At 40.6% G+C, this 12,670-nt stretch overlaps 1 non-coding gene across 1 annotated transcript; it reads left to right on the top strand.

Annotated features, from left to right (window-relative positions):
* The first annotated feature begins 9,465 nt into the window (after positions 1 to 9,465).
* Positions 9,466 to 9,573, top strand: LOC130951928 (small nucleolar RNA R71). Its single transcript, XR_009074154.1, has one exon. It is a non-coding gene; the product is annotated as a small nucleolar RNA R71 (small nucleolar RNA).
* The last annotated feature ends 3,097 nt before the right edge of the window (positions 9,574 to 12,670 follow it).

Genomic DNA, 12,670 nt, shown 5'->3' with positions numbered 1-12,670 from the left:
ATTGTCTAATTACCTTAATTGCTCCTATTTGTAATTTCTTGTTTGATATATTTGTGTTGCTACATTATACTCCTGCTGGTGGATGGGAGGTTTGAAGGAATTGGAAGGGAAGTATTAGTTAGACTGAAGAATCTTTAGTCAGATGCCTTATATGGTTTAGCTTGTTTATAAGCTTTGATATTATCTGGAGGAAGTTCTAGGATTGCCTTCGGCTTTCCTCCATTATGTATTATATATGTGGAAGCTGTTACCATGCTGGGACCTCTGGTTCTCACCCATGCGATTTTGTGGTTTTCAGATGCAGGACGTGAAGTTTCCCGCTGAGGCATGCTGGAGACTTCTAGAATTGCGAAGATCCTTTGTTCTCGGGATTATTTTTGGTTTATATGTTTTGCTTAGATACTTTTATCTCCATTAAATAATACAAACTGTGATGACTCCTCTTATGGGAGATTTTGGAGAATAGGTTTTATGTATTTGTGTCCCTTTGGGTTTCCTTTGGGGTTTTCCTTATTTTTATCATGTATAATTACTATGCTCGGACCGGTTATCTTCGCAGCCAGATTGAGTCTTGATATTCCTGTTTTTGACACTCCTTTGTATATATATAATCACACGTTGGTTATCCTTGTTCGTTACGTTATCGATCGGAGTGTTGCGCTTTGAGTTGCGATTTTTGTTTACCCCCTTTTTCTACAAAGGCTCCTAGTTATAATCAATCATTCATACTACTATACGTACTAAATTTTTATTTTAGAGGTCGTAATACCTTGCCATTTTTGAACTATGACTTAAGCATAAGACTCTGTATGGTAGGGTGTTACAGAAAAGAGACTCCAAAGGCAAGCCAGTTCAACTAAGGAGACTGGACCTCAAGCCTGTGAATAGAGGATGGTTGGAGTTCATTCAACGCTCCATCATTCCCACTAGCAACCGATCCGAAGTTACTGTGGATCGGGCCATCATGATTCATAGCATCATGATTGGAGAGGAAGTAGAAGTTCATGAAGTCATCTCCAATGAAATCTACAAAATAGCCGAAAAGCCCTCCACCATGGCAAGGCTAGCTTTTCCTCACCTTATTTGCCATCTATGTTACTCAGCTGGAGTTATCATAGAAGGAGACATCTCCATTGAAGAGGATAAGCCCATCAGCAAGAAGAGGATGGAGCAAGCAAGAGAGACTCTCCACGGATCTCAAGAGATGCATGAGGAAGCTCATCATCAAGAAATCCCTGAGATGCCTTAAGGAATGCACTTTCCTCCCAACAACTATTGGGAACAACTCAACACTTCCTTAGAAGATTTGAGCTACAATGTGGAACAATTAAGGGTGGAACATCATGAGCACTCCATCATTCTCCATGAAATAAGAGAAGATCAAAGAGTAATGAGGGAGGAGCGACAAAGGCAAGGAAGGGACATAGAAGAGCTTAAGGACATTGTTGGTCCTTCAAGAAGGAGACGCCACTAAGGTGGATTCATTTCTTGTTCTTATTTCTTTCTGCTTTTTGGTTTTTATGTTGTGTTCATTTATGTTTTGTGTCTCTACTTCATGATTATTAGTGTTTAGTAACTATGTCTTAAAGTTATGAATAATTCCATTAATCCTTCACCTTTCTTAAATGAAAAATGTTTTTAATTTAAAAGAACAAGAAGTACATGAATTTCGAATTTATCCTTGAATTTAGTTTAATTATATTGATGTGGTGACAATACTTTTTGTTTTCTGAATGAATGCTTGAACAGTGCATATTTTTGATCTTGTTGTTTATGAATGTTAAAACTGTTGGCTCTTGAAAGAATGATGAACAAAGAGAAATGTTATTGATGATCTGAAAAATCAATGAAATTGATTCTTGAAGCAAGAAAAGGCAGTGAAAAAGCAAAGGCTTGCGAAAAAAAAAATTTGGCGAAAAACAAATAATAGAAAAAGAAAAACCAAGCAGAAAAAGCCAATAGCCCTTAAAACCAAAAGGCAAGGGTAAAAAGGATCCAAGGCTTTGAGCATCAATGGATAGGAGGGCCCAAGGAAATAAAATCCAGGCCTAAGCGGCTAAATCAAGCTGTCCCTAACCATGTGCTTGAGTCATGAAGGTCCAAGTGAAAAGCTTGAGACTGAGTGGTTAAAGTCGTGATCCAAAGCAAAAAGAGTGTGCTTAAGAGCTCTGGACATCTCTAACTGGGGACTCTAGCAAAGCTGAGTCACAATCTGAAAAGGTTCACCCAGTCATGTGTCTGTGGCATTTATGTATCCGGTGGTAATACTGGAAAACAAAGTGCTTAGGGCCACGGCCAAGACTCATAAGTAGCTGTGTTCAAGAATCAACATACTTAACTAGGAGAATCAATAACACTATCCGAAATTCTAAGTTCCTAGAGAAGCCAATCATTCTAAACTTCAAAGGAAAAAGTGAGATGCCAAAACTGTTCAGAAGCAAAAAGCTACAAGTCCCGCTCATCTAATTATAATTAATATTCATTGATATTCTAGAATTTATAGTACATTCTCTTCATTTTATCCTAATTGATTTTCAGTTGCTTGGGGACAAGCAACAATTTAAGTTTGGTGTTGTGATGAGCGGATAATTTATACGCTTTTTGGCATTGTTTTTAGGTAGTTTTTAGTAAGTTCAAGCTACTTTTAGGGATGTTTTCATTAGTTTTTATGTTAAATTCACATTTCTAGACTTTACTATGGGTTTGTGTGTTTTTCTGTGATTTCAGGTAATTTCTGGCTGAAATTGAGGGACTTGAGCAAAACTCTGAAAAAGGCTGACAAAAGGACTGCTGATGCTGTTGGAATCTGACCTCCCTGCACTCAAAATGGATTTTCTGGAGCTACAGAACTCCAAATGGCGCGCTCTCAACGGCGTTAGAAATTAGACATCCATAGCTTTCCAGCAATATATAATAGTCCATACTTTATTCGGGGATTGACGACGTAAAGTGGCGCTCAACGCCAAGTACATGCTGCTGTCTGGAGTCAAACGCCAGAAACACGTCACAACCTGGAGTTGAACGCCAGAAACACGCTATAACTCGGCGTTCAACTCCAAAGGAAGCCTCAGCTCGTGGATAGATCAAGCTCAGCCCAAACACACACCAAGTGGGCCCCGAAAGTGGATTTATGCATCAATTACCTACTCATGTAAACCCTAGTAGCTAGTCTAGTATAAATAGAACTTTTTACTAGTGTATTAGACATCTCTGGATGCCTAGTCCTTAGACCATGGGGGCTGGCTGGTGCGCGAAATTGTGAACAATACTTTTCACAACTCTCATAATCCCTGGTCATGAATTCCAAAAACTTGGTGGTTCAATTCCATGGCATTACACAACTTCGCACAACTAACCAGCAAGTGCACTGGGTCGTCCAAGTAATACCTTACGTGAGTAAGGGTCGATCCCACGGAGATTGTTAGCATTGAAGCAAGCTATGGTCATCTTGTAAATCTTAGTCAGGCAAACTCAAATGTATATGATGATGAACGAAAATAGCATAAAAGATAAAGATAGTGATACTTATGTAATTCATTGGTAGGAACTTCAGATAAGTGCATGAAGATGCCTTCCCTTCCGTCTCTCTGCTTTCCTACTGCCTTCATCCAATCCTTCTTACTCCTTTCCATGGCAAGCTCGTGTAGGGTTTCACTGTTGTCAGCAGCTACCTCCCATCCTTTCATTGGAAATACGTTCCTGATGCTCTGTCACAGCATAGGCTATCCATCTGTCGGTTCTCAATCAGGCCGGAATAGAATCCAGTGATTCTTTTGCGTCTGTCACTAACGCCCTAGCCCTCAGGAGTTTGAAGCACGTCACAGTCATTCAGTCATTGAATCCTACTCAGAATACCACAGACAAGGTTAGACCTTCCGGATTCTCTTGAATGCCGCCATCAGTTCTCGCCTATACCACGAAGACTCTGATCTCACAGAATGGTTGGCTCGTTTGTCAGGCGAGCACTCGGTTGTCAGGCGATCAACCATGCATCGTGCAATCAGGAATCCAAGAGATATTCACTAAGCCTCAGATGCGTGTAGAACAAGAGTGGTTGTCAGTCACTTTGTTCATGAGTGAGAATGGTGATGGGCGTCAATCATCACCTTCATCATGTTGAAGAACAAGTGATATCTTGGACAAAGAACAAGCGGAATTGAATAGAAGAACAATAGTAATTGCATTAATACTCGAGGTACAGCAGAGCTCCACACCTTAATCTATGGTGTGTAGAAACTCCACCGTTGAAAATACATAAACATAAGGTCTAGGCATGGCCGAATGGCCAGCCTCCCAATGATCTAAGATAGCATAAAACGAAGATAGCTACCAAGATGTCCAAAGATCCAAAAATACAATAGTAAAAGGTCCTACTTATAGAAAACTAGTAGCCTAAGGTGTACAGAAATGAGTAAATGACATAAAAATCCACTTCCGGGCCCACTTGGGTGTGCTTGGGCTGAGCAATGAAGGAATTTCGTGTAGAGACCTTTTCTGGGGTTAAACGCCAGCTCTCATGCCAGTTTGGGCGTTTAACTCCAAATTTTATGCCAGTTCCGGCGTTAACGCTGGAATTTCTGTAGGTGACTTTGAGCGCCGGTTTGGGCCATCAATCTTGGGCAAAGTATGGACTATTATATTGCTGGAAAGCCCAGGATGTCTACTTTCCAACGCCGTTGAGAGCGCGCCAATTGGGCTTCTGTAGCTCCAGAAAATCCACTTCGAGTGCAGGGAGGTCAGAATCCAACAGCATCTGTAGTCCTTTTTGGTCTCTGAATCAGATTTTTGCTCAGGTCCCTCAATTTCAGCCAGAAAATACCTGAAATCACAGAAAAACACACAAACTCATAGTAAAGTCCAGAAAAGTGAATTTTAACTAAAAACTAATAAAAATATACTAAAAACTAACTAGATCATACTAAAAACATACTAAAAACAATGCCAAAAAGCATACAAATTATCCGCTCATCACAACACCAAACTTAAATTGTTGCTTGTCCCCAAGCAACTGAAAATCAAATAAGATAAAAAGAAGAGAATATGCAATGAACTCCAAAAACATCTATGAAGATCAGTATTAATTAGATGAGCGGGGCTTTTAGCTTTTTGCCTCTGAATAGTTTTGGCATCTCACTTTATCCTTTGAAATTCAGAATGATTGGCTTCTTTAGGAACTTAGAATCCAGATAGTGTTAATGATTCTCCTAGTAAAGTATGATGATTCTTGAACATAGCTATTTATTGAGTCTTGGCTGTGGCCCAAAGCACTCTGCCTTCCAGTATTACCACCGGATACATACATGCCACAGACACATAATTGGGTGAACCTTTTCAGATTGTGACTCAGCTTTGCTAAAGTCCCCAATTAGAGGTGTCCAGGGTTCTTAAGCACACTCTTATTGCCTTGGATCACAACTTTATTCCTTCTCTTTTTTTTTTTTTTTCGTTTGCTTCCTTCTTTTTCTTGCTTCAAGAATCATTTTTAATGATTTTTCAGATCCTCAGTAACATGTCTCCTTTTTCATCATTCTTTCAAGAGCCAACATTCATGAACCACAAATTCAAAAGACATATGCACTGTTCAAGCATACATTCAGAGAACAAAAGTGTTGCCACCACATCAAATTAATTAAACTATTATAAAATTCAGAATTCATGCAATTCTTTCCTTTTCAATTAAGCACGTTTTTATTCAAGAAAGGTGATGGATTCATAGGACATTCATAACTTTAAGGCATAGACACTAAGACACTAATGATCACAAGACACAAACATGGATAAACATAAGCATTAAAATTCGAAAAACAGAAGAATAAAGAACAAGGAAATCAAAGAAGGGGTCCACCTTAGTGATGGCGGCTCTTTCTTCCTCTTGAAGATCCTATGGAGTGCTTGAGCTCCTCAATGTCTCTTCTTTGTCTTTGTTGCTCCTCCCTTAGTTGTCCCATGTTGGAACTCAACTCTCCTAGGGAGGTGTTTAGTTGCTCCCAATAATTTTGTGGAGGAAAGTGCATCCCTTGAGGCATCTCAGGGATCTCTTGATGAGAGGGGTCTCTTGTGTACTCCATCCTTTTCTTGGTGATGGGCTTATCCTCATCAATGGGGGTATCTCCCTCTATGTCAACTCCAACTGAATAACAGAGGTGACAAATGAGGTGAGGAAAGGCTAACCTTGCTAAGGTAGAGGACTTATCCGCCACCTTGTAGAGTTCTTGGGCTATGACCTCATGAACTTCCACTTCTTCTCCAATCATGATGCTATGGATCATGATAGCCCGGTCTATGGTAACTTCGGACCGGTTGCTAGTGGGAATGATTGAGCGTTGTATGAACTCTAACCATCCTCTAGCCACGGGCTTGAGGTCATGCCTTCTTAATTGAACCGTCTTTCCTCTTGAATCTTGCTTCCATTGTGCGCCCTCTTCACATATGATTGTGAGGACTTGGTCCAACCTTTGATCAAAGTTGACCCTTCTTGTATAAGGATGCTCATCTCCTTGCATCATAGGCAAGTTGAACGCCACCCTCACACTCTCCGGACTAAAATCCAAGTATTTCCCCGAACCATAGTGAGATAATTCTTTGGATTCGGGTTCACACTTTGGTCATGGTTCTTTGTGATCCATGCATTGGCATAGAACTCTTGAACCATCAAGATTCCGACTTGTTGAATGGGGTTGGTAAGAACTTCCCAACCTCTTCTTCGGATCTCATGGCGGATCTCCGGATATTCACCCTTTTTGAGTGAAAAGGGGACCTCGGGGATCACCTTCTTCAAGGCCACAACTTCATAGAAGTGGTCTTGATGCACCCTTGAGAGGAATCTATCCATCTCCCATGACTCGGAGGTGGAAGCTTTTACCTTCCCTTTCCTCTTTTTAGAGGTTTCTCCGGCCTTGGATGCCATAAATGGTTATGGAAAACGAAAAAAGCAACGCTTTTACCACACCAAACTTAAAATGTTTGCTCGTCCTCGAGCAAAAAGAAAGAAGAGAGTAGAAGAAGAAGAAATGAGAAAGAGGGAGAAGGTGGTGTGTTCGGCCAAGAAGGGAAAGAAGGGGTGTTTAGGTTGTGTGAAAATGAAGGGTTGAAGAAGGGTATATATAGGAGAGAGGGGGGTAATGGTTCGGCCATGATGGGTGGGTTTGGGAGGGAAAGTGGTTTGAATTTGAAGGGTGAGGTTGGTGGGGATTTATGAAGGATGGATGTGAGCGGTGAAGAGAAAGATGGGATTTGATAGGTGAAGGGTTTTTGGGGAAGAGGTATTGAGGTGATTGGTGAATGGGGGAAGAAGAGAGAGAGTGGTGGTGGGGTCCTGTGGGGTCCACAGATCCTGTGGTGTCAAGGAAAAGTCATCCCTGCACCAAATGGCATCAAAATTCACGTTTTGAGCCATTTCTGGCGTTAAACGCCGGGCTGGTGCCCATTCCTGGCGTTTAACGCTAGGTTGTTGCCCTTTACTGGCGTTTAACGCCAGTCTAGTGCCCCTTTCTGGCGTTAAACGCCCAGAATGGTGCCAGACTGGGCGTTAAACGCCCAACAGCTAGCATTACTGGCGTTTGAACGCCAGCTTCTTCTCCTCCAGGGTGTGCTGTTTTTCTTCCTGTTTTTCATTCTGTTTTTGCTTTTTTCATTATTTTTGTGACTTCTTATGATCATCAACCTACAAAAGAAGATAAAATAACAAAGGAAAATAGTTAACTATAAAACATTGGGTTGCCTCCCAACAAGCGCTTCTTTAATGTCATTAGCTTGACAGAGGACTCTCATGGAGCCTCAGAAATACTCAGAACCGTGTTGAAACCTCCCAACACCAAACTTAGAGTTTAAATGTGGGGGTTCAACACCAAACTTAGAGTTTGGTTGTGGCCTCCCAACACCAAACTTAGAGTTTGACTGTGGGGGCTCTGCTTGGCTCTGTTTTGAGAGAAGCTCTTCATGCTTCCTCTCCATGATGATAGAGGGATGTCCTTGGGCCTTAAACACCAAGGATTCTTCATTCACTTGAATGATCAGTTCACCCCTATCAACATCAATCACAGCCTTTGCTGTGGCTAGGAAGGGTCTGCCAAGGATGATGGATTCATCCATGCACTTCCTAGTCTCTAGGACTATGAAGTCAGTAGGGATGTAATGGTCTTCAACTTTTACCAGAACATCCTCTACAAGTCCATAGGCTTGTTTTCTTGAGTTGTCTGCCATCTCTAGTGAGATTTTTGCAGCTTGCACCTCAAAGATCCCTAATTTCTCCATTACAGAGAGGGGCATGAGGTTTACACTTGACCCTAAGTCACACAAGGCCTTCTTGAAGGTCATGGTGCCTATGGTACAAGGTATAGAAAACTTCCCAGGATCCTGCCTCTTTTGAGGCAGTTTCTGCCTAGACAAGTCATCCAGTTCTTTGGTGAGCAAGGGAAGTTCATCTTCCCAAGTCTCATTTCCAAATAACTTGTCATTTAGCTTCATGATTGCTCCAAGGTATTTAGCAACTTGCTCTTCAGTGACATACTCATCCTCTTCAGAGGAAGAATACTCATCAGAGCTCATGAATGGCAGAAGTAAGTCCAATGGAATCTCTATGGTCTCAGTTTGAGCCTCAGATTCCCATTGTTCCTCATTGAGGAACCCAGAGGAGATTGGTGCACGCCCATTGGGGTCTTCCTCAGTGGCGTCCACCTCCTCTCTTTCCTCTCCATATTCGGCCATGGTTATGGCTTTGCACTCTCCTTTTGGATTTTCTTCTGTATTACTTGGGAGAGTACTAGGAGGGAGTTCAGTAATTTTCTTGCTCAGCTGTCCCACTTGTCCTTCCAAATTTCTGATGGAGGACCTTGTTTTATTCATGAAACTTTGAGTGGTTTTGATTAGATCAGAGACCATTGTTGCTAAGTCAGAGGTATTCTGCTTAGAACTCTCTGTCTGTTGCTGAGAAGATGATGGAAAAGGCTTGTCATTGCTAAACCTGTTTCTTCCACCATTATTGTTATTGAAACCTTGTTGGGGTCTCTCTTGATTCTTCCATGAGAAATTTGGGTGATTTCTCCATGAAGAATTATAGGTGTTTCCATAGGGTTCTCCTAGGTAATTCACTTCTTCCATTGAAGGATTCTCAGGATCATAGGCTTCTTCCTCAGATGAAGCTTCCTTAGTACTGCCAGGTGTGTTTTGTATTCCAGACAGACTTTGAAAAATCAAATTGACTTGTTGAGTCAATATTTTGTTCTGAGCCAGTATGGCATTCAGAGTGTCAATCTCAAGAACTCCTTTCTTCTGACTAGTCCCATTGTTCACAGGATTCCTTTCAGAAGTGTACATGAATTGGTTATTTGCAACCATTTCAATTAGCTCTTGAGCCTCTGTAGGCGTCTTCTTCAGATGAAGAGATCCTCCAGCAGAGCTATCCAAAGATATCTTGGATAGTTCAGATAGACCATCATAGAAGATACCTATGATGCTCCATTCAGAAAGCATGTCTGAGGGACATCTTCTGATTAATTGTTTGTATCTTTCCCAAGCTTCATAGAGGGATTCTCCATCCTTCTGTCTGAAGGTTTGGACTTCCACTCTAAGCTTACTCCATCTTTGAGGTGGAAAGAACTTTGCCAAGAAGGCATTGACTAGCTTTTCCCAAGAGTCCAGGCTTTCTTTAGGTTGAGAATCCAACCATATTCTAGCTCTGTCTCTTACAGCAAAAGGGAATAGCATCAGTCTATAGACCTCAGGGTCAACCCCATTAGTCTTGACTGTGTCACAGATTTGCAAGAATTCAGCTAAGAACTGATGAGGATCTTCCATTGGAAGTCCATGGAACTTGCAATTCTGTTGCATTAGAGAAACTAATTGAGGCTTAAGCTCAAAGTTGTTTGCTCCAATGGCAGGGATAGAGATGCTTCTCCCATAGAAATCAGGAGTAGGTGCAGTGAAGTCACCCAGCACCTTCCTTGCATTGTTGGCATTGTTGTTGTTTTCGGCTGCCATGTCTTCTTTTTCTTTGAAGAATTCGGTCAGGTCCTCTAAAGAGAGTTGTGCTTTGGCTTCTCTTAGCTTTCTCTTCAAGGTCCTTTCGGGTTCAGGGTCAGCTTCAACAAGAATGCCTTTGTCTCTGCTCCTGCTCATATGAAAGAGAAGAGAAAAAGAAAATGTGGAATCCTCTATGTCACAGTATAGAGATTCCTTGAGATGTCAGAGGAAAAAGAAAAATAGAAAGAAGAAGGAGAAGAAGAATTCGAACTTTAATTAGATAAGGTTCGAATTGTGCATTGAGAAGGAGTGGTACTCCATAAATAGAAGGATGTGAGAAGGAGGGAAGAGAATTTTCGAAAATTCAATTAAGAAGATGTTGCTAATTTTCGAAAATTGAAAGTGGAAAAGAAATCACATGATTTTTTGAAAAAGATTTTGAAATTAGAAATCAAAAAGATTTGTTTGAAAACTATTTTGAAAAAAGATGTGGTTGAGAAGATATGATTGGTTTTAAAAAAAATATGATTGAGAAGATATGATTTGAAAACAATTTTAAAAGATATGTTTTGAAAACAATTTGAAAAGATATGATTTTTAAAAATTAATGACTTGCCTAACAAGAAAAGATATGATTCAAACATAAAACCTTCCTCAATAGAAAAGGCAAAAAATGTTCAATCAAATCATTAATTGTTAGTAAGTATCTTTGAAAAAGGAAAGAAATTGATTTTGAAAACATTTGATTGAAAAGATATGATTTGAAAAAGATTTGATTTTGAAAAACTTTGAAAACTTGAAAAAAATTGATTTGAAAACAAAATTCTCCCCCTAGCACCATCCTGGCGTTAAACGCCCAGAATGGTATACATTCTGGCGTTTAACGCCCAAAATGCTACCTCTTTGGGCGTTAAACGCCCAACCAGGTACCCTGGCTGGCGTTTAAACGCCAGTCTGCCTTCTTCACTGGGCATTTTTGAATGCCCAGCTTTTTCTGTATAATTCCTCTGCAGTATGTTCTGAATCTTCAATTCCTTGTATTGTTGACTTGAAAAGACACAATTTAGAAAATATTTTTTTGGATTTTTAATAATCAAATGCAACAAGAATCAAATAACAATGCATGCAAGACACCAAACTTAGCAGTTTGTATACTACTGACACTATATGAGACACATAAACACTCAAGCCAAAGGAATTCAAAGATCAGAGTAAGAAACCATCAAGAATTACTTGAAGATCCTTAAGACACACGAATGAATGCATGCAATTGACACCAAACTTAAAATGAGACACTAGACTTAAGCAAGAAACATCAAATATTTTTGGTTTTTATGATTTTGTGAATTTTTTTGTGTTTTTCGAAAATTAAGTGGAAAAAGATATCAAAATTCTTAATGAGAATTCCAGGAATCAGTGCAATGCTAGTCTAAGACTCCGGTCCAGGAATTAGACATGGCTTCACAGCCAGCCAAGCTTTCAAAGAAAGCTTCGGTCCAAAACACTAGACATGACCAAAGGTCAGCCAAGCCTTAGCAGATCACTGCTCCAAAAGCAAAATTGATGGAGATCAACAAGCTATTGTGATGATCAGTTGAAATCTCGGTCCAATGAAATTAGACATGGCTTCTCAGCCAGCCAGATTTCAACAAATCATCATGAAACTCTAGAATTCATCTTCAAGAATTTCGAAAAAAATAAATACCTAATCTAAGCAACAAGATGAACCGTCAGTTGTCCAAACTGAACAATCCCAGGCATTGTTACCAAAAGCTTGCTCAAAACTTGAACAATCCCCGGCAACGGCGCCAAAAACTTGGTGCGCGAAATTGTGAACAATACTTTTCACAACTCTCATAATCCCTGGTCATGAACTCCAAAAACTTGGTGGTTCAATTCCATGGCATTACACAACTTCGCACAACTAACCAGCAAGTGCACTGGGTCGTCCAAGTAATACCTTACGTGAGTAAGGGTCGATCCCACGGAGATTGTTAGCATTGAAGCAAGCTATGGTCATCTTGTAAATCTTAGTCAGGCAAACTCAAATGTATATGATGATGAACGAAAATAGCATAAAAGATAAAGATAGTGATACTTATGTAATTCATTGGTAGGAACTTCAGATAAGTGCATGAAGATGCCTTCCCTTCCGTCTCTCTGCTTTCCTACTGCCTTCATCCAATCCTTCTTACTCCTTTCCATGGCAAGCTCGTGTAGGGTTTCACTGTTGTCAGCAGCTACCTCCCATCCTCTCATTGGAAATACGTTCCTGATGCTCTGTCACAGCATAGGCTATCCATCTGTCGGTTCTCAATCAGGCCGGAATAGAATCCAGTGATTCTTTTGCGTCTGTCACTAACGCCCTAGCCCTCAGGAGTTTGAAGCACGTCACAGTCATTCAGTCATTGAATCCTACTCAGAATACCACAGACAAGGTTAGACCTTCCGGATTCTCTTGAATGCCGCCATCAGTTCTCGCCTATACCACGAAGACTCTGATCTCACGGAATGGTTGGCTCATTTGTCAGGCGAGCACTCGGTTGTCAGGCGATCAACCATGCATCGTGCAATCAGGAATCCAAGAGATATTCACTAAGCCTCAGATGCGTGTAGAACAAGAGTGGTTGTCAGTCACTTTGTTCATGAGTGAGAATGGTGATGGGCGTCAATCATCACCTTCATCATGTTGAAGAACAAGTGATATCTT

Source organism: Arachis stenosperma, chromosome 1, assembly GCF_014773155.1.
Source record: "Arachis stenosperma cultivar V10309 chromosome 1, arast.V10309.gnm1.PFL2, whole genome shotgun sequence".
NCBI classification, from domain to species: domain Eukaryota; kingdom Viridiplantae; phylum Streptophyta; class Magnoliopsida; order Fabales; family Fabaceae; genus Arachis; species Arachis stenosperma.
This window is presented reverse-complemented; position numbering and strand designations above follow the sequence as displayed.